The sequence below is a fragment of the Echinops telfairi genome, unplaced genomic scaffold, assembly GCF_000313985.2.
Source record: "Echinops telfairi isolate 266 unplaced genomic scaffold, ASM31398v2 ScPeMD7_16;HRSCAF=60, whole genome shotgun sequence".
Classification (NCBI taxonomy): domain Eukaryota; kingdom Metazoa; phylum Chordata; class Mammalia; order Afrosoricida; family Tenrecidae; genus Echinops; species Echinops telfairi.
Window position 1 is genome coordinate 7,925,008 of NW_022103913.1, and position 8,073 is coordinate 7,933,080.

Sequence of the window (8,073 nt, forward strand, 5' to 3'; positions counted from 1 at the left end):
CGCCTGCGCCAGATCAGAGCAGAAACGAGTTCCACAGGGGCTTCAACAGGTCTGTGTGTGTGTGTGTGTGTGTGTGTGTGTGTGTGTGAGATAGTGGCGCCAGCTTTATTATCTTGGGTGGGGAATGGGTGGGTGGGGGCGCCAGCCAACTGCACCTCAGGGGGTGGCCTCGGCCTGCAGATGGCCATTGGCTTCGCCGGTGCAGCCGTTGGGGGCGGCAGGTACTGGCCCTTTACTGTACAGCACAGGATGTCGGGTCACAGGCCCAGTCGGCTTGAGCACAGGAGCTGGGCGCTCCATCTTGTGCTCCAGCAGCATGTGGTTCTGTGGTGGAAGTCCCAGACAGCCTTAAGAATATTCTCAATGCAGCTGTGTTGGCGGAAGAGGGCACTGACCACTGGGCTGTCCGGGGGCACTAATGGTGCCTTAAAAAGGAAGCCAAGTAGGGCCAGCACCGAGTGGAAGCCCTGTGGCTCGGGGTCCCTGTCCGTGCAGAAGCTCACTGGCTGGCACAGCTCGGTCAGCAGCACCAGGTCCAGCATGATGGGCGTGGCCAGAAGCGAGTCCTCGCAGGTGGTGTGCAACACCAGGGTGTTGGTGCCGCCCAGCATCAGCTCTGAGGTGTACTTGTCCAGGGCCCGCTTGCTGTCGCCCACGTAAGGCACGCACTTGATGACCACACAGTGGTCAGGCCCCTCGCCAGGCGTGTAGAGCACCGGGTTACTGAGCACCATGTCATCCACCACATTGCTCTTGGACACCTCCTTGGAGCAGAACTGCGATGGAGCGGACAGGTGCTGCCCGTCGTTGTTGCCCAAGGGGTTGTAGCTCACGATGGACATGGTCTTGAGCCCAGAGCTGATGAGGAAGTCCACCAGCACAGACTTGACCTTGGTCTGGCCAGTCTTGAAGCCATCCCCGCCCACAAAAACACGGTGCTGCCGAGCTAGCTCCAGGCCCCCCCCCACCCTCCCAGCACCAGTGTGTTCTGGGGGGACACGTTGAGGAAGGCACAGTCCTCCAGGATGCTGGCCACAGCAAAGCGCGTGGACGGGGACACCTCCCCACCGGCCTCAATGGTTCGAAGCAGGTTCTCAGCGGTGTCATTGCAGCCTGGGAGCATGTCGCAAAAGCGCTCAGTGTGGCTGTCCACAGCACGATGACCTTACCCAGTCCCTTGCTGGCCCAGAAGTCTCGGATGTCCTTGCGGATCTGTTCCAGCTGCTGCGCACACGTGCCCGGGATGAGGTTGTCTGCACAGGTGCCCTGGTTGGCCGTGATGAACTCCGGAATGTAGACAGAAGGGCGAGGGTGTAGGCTCTCCATGTGGGACCACAGCTGCTCCCGTAACCCCCAATCCAGCACCTGCACACGCAGCATTGCCTGGGCCAGGTTCAGTGATAAGATGTCCCAGCCGTCAAACCCCAAGTCATCAGGAGTCACCATAGGTAGCAGAGCACGGAAGGGCACATGCACCTCCCGACTTTCAGCATCCAGGCCCAGGCTCACGGTGCCGGCCTGCATCAGCTAACCACAGTATTTGGCTTCCTTGCATCCCATACGCGTGGGCCAGGACAAGCACAGCCGGTTGGCCAGCATGGGGGCGGTCAGCATGGAGCCGTTGTTGCCGCCCCAGCCGATGAGCATGACCCCGAGGTGGGGTACCTGCCGGCTCGCCGGAAGGTGAAGCACATGGACGTGGGGTGCACCTTGATGAGAACACCACCCTCACGGATGACGGGAGTCGTCCAGTACTCATACTGAGCCTTGATGGCCTGGGGGACGTAGACTACGTCAGGGCTCTCAACCACAAACTTGGCAGCGGCCTCCATCGCGGCGGGCAGTCCAGAGCAACAGCTAATTTTTTGTAAGTATCCCCAAACCTTTCTATCAAGGCACCTCTGGGTACACTTGAACCTCTAACCTTTTGGTTAGAAGCCTGACATGCTAATCATTTGCCTGACCCAGGGACACTTGTAAATGCTCTCAGTGCCTAAACAATTCTCTCACCACGTCTAGACCGACTACCACCCCACGTGTTCTTGGATTGTGAGGCAGGAGATGTGGCAGGAAGAACATGGCTTCATGGCCTCCAAAAGGTATCGGTCAGTTCCCATCACTTCTGAGAGCATCAATTCCATGTGCGAGTTTTCCAACAGAGCCCAAAGGTGCCTGGCTCAGTGTCCAGCTCCTGACAGGGATGAGTCACAGAGGAGGTGCCGCAGCTTCTGGTTGGTGGAACACATGGAGGAAGAGATGGCACACAGATGGCAGAAGCATCAGCATCTGATGTGGCCTAAGGGCCCAGCGCCAGTCTAGGACATCTTTGGCTCTCAGGAGGCCCTTGACCTGTGCCCCTCCTGAGTTGAGTTCTGCCCTCAGAGACACTTGCATCACTGGACTTTGACCAAGAGGTCAGACTAATCTTTGGGTTGGGAGGCGGCATTCATCTAGTAGGAGCAGGAGGACTGCCGTCGGGTGACTGATTCAGGCTTCAAGACTTAATAAAGAATATTCTTGGCCATTGAGGACCCAGAGGAAAGCAGTGGGTAAAAGTGGAGGAGACAGAGTCATGGGTCTTTAAGTGTTTCTTCAGGATGTGGAATCACATGCTTTAATAAGGAATGGCCCCAGGAGGCACCGGGCAATGAACTTGTCTTGCTCTCTAGCTGCCTTTCTTAGAAGAACCTTGTCTTTCTCTTCTAGCAAAGCCACATTGTATACATTCAGCTACGATACTTCACTGCTGGTGGAGGGACGCGCTGTCCAGACCAGAAGCACCCATCCGCTTTGAGCAAAGGCCAGCGAGTAGAGAGGGCTTCAGTGGCACAGCCACGGGAGGCGGATGGAAGGCACTCACATGTGCAGCTCCACACCAGGGTTGGTTTGTTTTTCTAAAAACCCTCTTCTTGGAATGAAACCAAATAATCGCTTGGATCCTAAAGTGAAGTGATATTGTTCCAATTTTTCCTTTATCAGACAGAAGAAAAGGTCTCTCCACATAGCCTTTTGACATAGAGCTAATTTAAAGAAGATTTGAGAGTATGATGCAGGATCAGATGCCTTTGCAGAATTCCTTGCTGTTTTCATTTGAAAGCTCTCATTTATGATCAAATTTCCAATTGGAAATTTAATGTCTTTTTTTCTCTAAGGAAAGTTGGCAAGCTGGGTCAGTTTAAATACAAATCTCCCCAAGGTAAAAGATCAGACATCATTATCAGAATAGAAATGATTCCCATTGTCCCTTTGCGATGTTTCTCCTAGCAGACACGAGGATGTTTCTGAGCAGCAGATGCGTTTTGGTAAAACAAAGTTGAAAAATATGGGAAACTCTTGACATTGGGACGACTTCCTGAGCGGTGTCAAGTCACGCAGCTGCCCGGGGTAACTGAGGCCATTCTGTGCGTGGCCGGGAAGTGGCCCAGCAGCAGGAACACTCGCCGTCGGCTGCCGAGGAGTCACTCTGTCCCTTGCCCCGAGCCTCAGTATCCCCAGCTATAGAATGAGGCGTCTGGCCCACACGACCTTGAGGGTCTCACGTTCAAGCAGGAACACCCTTGGCCGTTATTTCAAACCGCTCATAAACACACCGGATGGGTTTTGCATTTTACCACGAAGCAACAGTTTTTCCTTCAACTTCGCAAACTATCAGATTGCTTAGCAGTTTCTCCAATCAGGCTTGGATTGTCGAGTGCAATCAAGTAACCAGCAGTTTTCCACCATCAGCCTAGACTGACCTGAAATGAACTGCGTCTCTCTCTCAGTCCTCCCAGTCCAATTCGAAGACGTGGCTTCATGGGCATAAGCAGCTGTCCTTCTGGAATGAAAACTTGCTAAGAACAGCATGCTGATGGCGGTGGAGCACACCCCTCTGCCTTCATGCAGGTGCAGATCTTGGCAGGATGCTCGCTCGCTCGCTCACCTTTCTTCTGGAGGACCAGCCTCAGCTGCTTCACCTCTCTGGAAATCCTCTGGGGCCCGGGACCCTGTCTTGCTCACCTCTCTGTGTCCAACATCTAAACCAGGGCAGGGCAAAATGGAGAGTAACCATTGATTGGCTGAACAAAATACTTGGGAATTGCCAAACTAGATACTGGGAATTTCTGCACATTTATACACAGAGGAAGCTCGGAAGTTGAAATCTGCCAAGAAGTCAGAAAGGAGGCTAGGAGATTTTCCTGGAGCTGTGATCCCTCAAGGACCTTAAACATACTGGGGCCCACAAGTGTCCCTGGATGAAAGGACCCTTGGTGGTACAGCAGGTTAAGCATTGTGTCCCTAACCATAGGTCACGGGTTCAAACCTCCCAGCTACTCCAAGAGAGAAAAATGAGGCACTATACTTCCCTAAAGCTTCATGGTCTTGGAAACCTTAAGCCTTCTACTCCATCCCCTCGGGTCGAGATGAGTGAAATCAAGTCGTCGACAGTAGCTTTGGGTTTGTTTGTGTTTTTGTTTGTTGGTGTCTCTGGATAGTGCAGTTTGTGCTCAGCTACTGACTGAAAGGTTGGTGGTTCGAATCTACCCAAATGGTGCTGTCGAAGAACAGCTTGGTGATTGTAGCCATCAGAAAACAACATTATGGAACATAGTTCCCCTCAGACACATGTGGGGACGCCATGAGTCAGACGTAGCTCAGTGACAAAAGGCTTTCGGGTTCTGGTAGGAAGCTCTCTTCCCAAGCTACCCCTGATGCCTCCCAGGATGATAGGTGTCATGATGCTTGAGGACTTCCTAACAGGGCGTCTCACCCAAAGGTGTCCGGGACTGAGGGGAAATGCTCAGGGGCATCCCTCACCCACCCAAGCAAGCCCAAACCAGGCACTCAGCTGCGACACAAGCAGCCTTCAGCCGAGCCTTCACACACAGACAGACCATGAAGAAGGGCCTTGGGCTGGTCCCACTATGCACCCAGGACCAACCTGATGGTAGCTAACAGTGATGCCAGGCTTGACTGTGTGTGTGAGCTCAGACTGTCAGCCGATGGGCAGCGTGCGGTGGTGGACAGACAGATCCTGGGCTGTGGAGGTAGGGGTCAAAATCCCAGGGTCATCGAAGAACGTTATGGCATTGGCAGATCACTTAGCCCATTGTCTGTGAAAACGGGAGACATACCTCCACAGGCACCCAACTAGACTCCCGTGAATGGCCACACCTCGTCCCATTCATTCAGCCCTTCGTTGTCTGGGACTACTGTGCCCTGATTTCTCCAGCTTCCCCAGGCGGTTTCTGTTCCCCCTACACACACAAGGAACATATTTTCTCCGTCCTTCTGAAGCAGTCACACAAGTCCACGTCGACGACCCCTGACCTCCCCTCGGAGTAGAGTCAGCCGTAATCACACTCCCTCTGCGCGTTCAGAGTGGCAGGGGGCCCTGTGCACAGAAGCAGGGGCCAGCCGGGCAGACGGAGGCAGCCGGGCCAAAGGTTTGGGTGGAACAGACAGGACCTGAAATCGGTTTTGCCACACAGACACCAAAGATCCTTGCGTCCTGACAAACCCAGACTTCTCAGACTTGCCGGTGATGACTGGGATCAGAGAGTCAGGTTAAATTTCCTGACCTCCTTGTCCAGGTCTGACAGGGGCCATATCTCATTCAAACCACAAGTCCCAGCAAGCCATTGCGCACATGTCTGTGCAGGCACGATAAAGTGCACACGTGTCTGTGTGCACACATGTACAAGGAGATTCCCTGCCGCGTGTGCCCGTGGATATCACAAACACGCATGCCGCTTGCAGGCCTAAGCTAGTTCCGACTTGTTACACAGAAAAGAAGGGAAAACGGCAAAGATCGTTGCAATGTATTTGCACTTGGCAATTAGTTGACAATGGAAGCAGAAAACCAGCTTCGACTCTGAGGCAACCGGAAAAAAAAAAAGCCCCAAAGTCTCCATTTTCCAAAAACATCACAAATTCCTGATCAACTGACCAAACTAGAACATTAAAAGCTACAAAATAGGACAATCCACAGAAAATTTAGGGGGAGAATATATTTAGAGCCTGCCCACATAATATACCAATATCCATCACACAATGTTTTTAATTACCCGTAGTCAGTGGAATAAGTAACAGTGAAGTCAGTTCACCCCAGAATCCCTTTCCCTCGCGCTGCGCTTTCTCTTTGTGCCTGACGTCGGCGGGAGTGCAAGTCATCTGCTGCCCCTGGGACTGCTAGCTGCTGGTGAGTCCAAAGATCAAATGGATGAGGTAGGCTCGGCGACATTCATGGAGCATTTTAGGATGCAGAGGCCAGAATAGCCTCACATCGGCTCCACACATCCATCCGGCAGAGTCTCCCAACCTAGGCCCGGTCTTGTCGCGAGCCATGACAGCAGTGTGTTTTCTCAGGAAAACACATCTTCTTTTCTTTACCTGGCCCACTTGATCTCAGCATCTCCTGGGAGGCGGATTCAAAGTGAGGTCCTGGTTTCAGTGCACTCCTGATGCTGGAAAACATATCAGCTCGTGAGCATTATTTTCTCTGTGTGTGTTGACAAGAATGTGGGGATTAAGTTTCTTTAAGACAATTACACTTTTGATGACCCCTGTGCATATAAAACATGTTGGCTAATGGGGGTGTGGAGGAGTAGGCTTAAGTGTTTGATCAGGAAATCCTGTGTGAGCATATTGGATGGAAATTTGATTAGTAGCCTTAGTGACGGGCGATCAGATCCTCCGGGTCTGCACAATCAGATCTGGCAGGACTTGCCTTCTTGCCTCTTTGAAGGAGGCGAACATTTGTACAGAATCAAGACAGTGCTGGGTCCTTGATTTTTTCCCCTTCTTTCTTTCTGGGTCCTTTTCTTTAAGTTATTGCAGACTAAAGTCTGAAGGGGGGGGAAATGTAACTTTTATTTCAACAATATGTTTGCAGTTACCTTAATGTTGAAGAAGAAAATAAAAAATCTGTCTTTCCCAAAAAACGTGAGGAAGGTCAAGGAGGCAGAAGTCAAACAGGGTTCCCACTTGAAAAGACCGAAGAAACCCTCAATCTACAGCCCAGCGCTTTCCACACCCCAGCAGTGAAGTCCCCCATGCCAGGTCACACATCAGTGAGGAGAGTTTGAATCCAGGCCACAGCGGGGTCCTGATCTGAGCTCCTGCAGGCATCGCGGTGGTCACTCCTTCCCAGCGTCACAAGTTCCGGAGAGCAGGGGTGACCTCGCAATGGGGTTCAGCTGAGACCACAGCCTGGTCTTCTTCACTCCCTGCCCAGGGCTCCTCGTGCCCCAAGGTCTCCTTCACCTTCCTCCACCACGTCTAACAAGCAGAGTCTGTGCGTGCACCAGACCCTGCCGGTTTCCAATCGCCCGCAGAAAAAGATGCACTTTCCACCTTCCGGCCAAGAGAAGAAGCCTGGAGAGGTTAGAAGACCTGTTCTAGTCCCACACTGAGCAACAGAAAAGGGCTTTGATCCCAGGGCCGCCAGAATGGTCTCTTCCCCTTTATAAGGTCTGAGAAAGCTAACAACAAGGCTGAGAAGAGAGAATGAAAGACTAAGCCCAGGAATCTTTGGGTCGGTAATGAGTTGACAACGTGCAGGTTTGTTACTGGGTCTGTGTAGCTGGAGAAGCACTGTCCAACTTTCATATGAGGTGTGCTTGTTTCATTCCACCAGGTATTTTCCATGAGCTTGGCTCAGGTCGGCACAGGGAAGCCCGGCATTAACAGTCCCGGCCAGATCTAGCCTTTAAAAGAGGCATGTTAAAGTATAAGTAGTATATAGATAATCACTCCCTCACACACACATGCAAGCATAGGCTTCACTCTGTTATTTGTACATGGATCGTAAGGTCCCAGACCCCCCTTTCCGTGTGAACCATAGAACTATAGCTATGCTTACAAAGGAAACGAAAGAAAACTATCCTGAAATCGCTCACCAGACAGAAGTGATCAAGGTAGGCTCTGCATCAGATCGACCCCACGGCACAGCAAAGTCAATTCATTGTGATGGCCATAATGGATCGATTATTCTGAGAAATCTGCGACATGCCTTCAGCCCTGTAGCTCGATGGAGAGATGCACAGCCCTTTCTGAGAGAGAGAGAGAGAGAGAGAGAGAGAGCAGGGGCTG

At 52.2% G+C, this 8,073-nt stretch overlaps 1 pseudogene; it reads right to left on the reverse strand.

The window, feature by feature from the left end:
• Positions 1 to 156: 156 nt before the first annotated feature.
• Positions 157 to 1,832, reverse strand: LOC101641239 (annotated as a pseudogene).
• Positions 1,833 to 8,073: the final 6,241 nt, after the last annotated feature.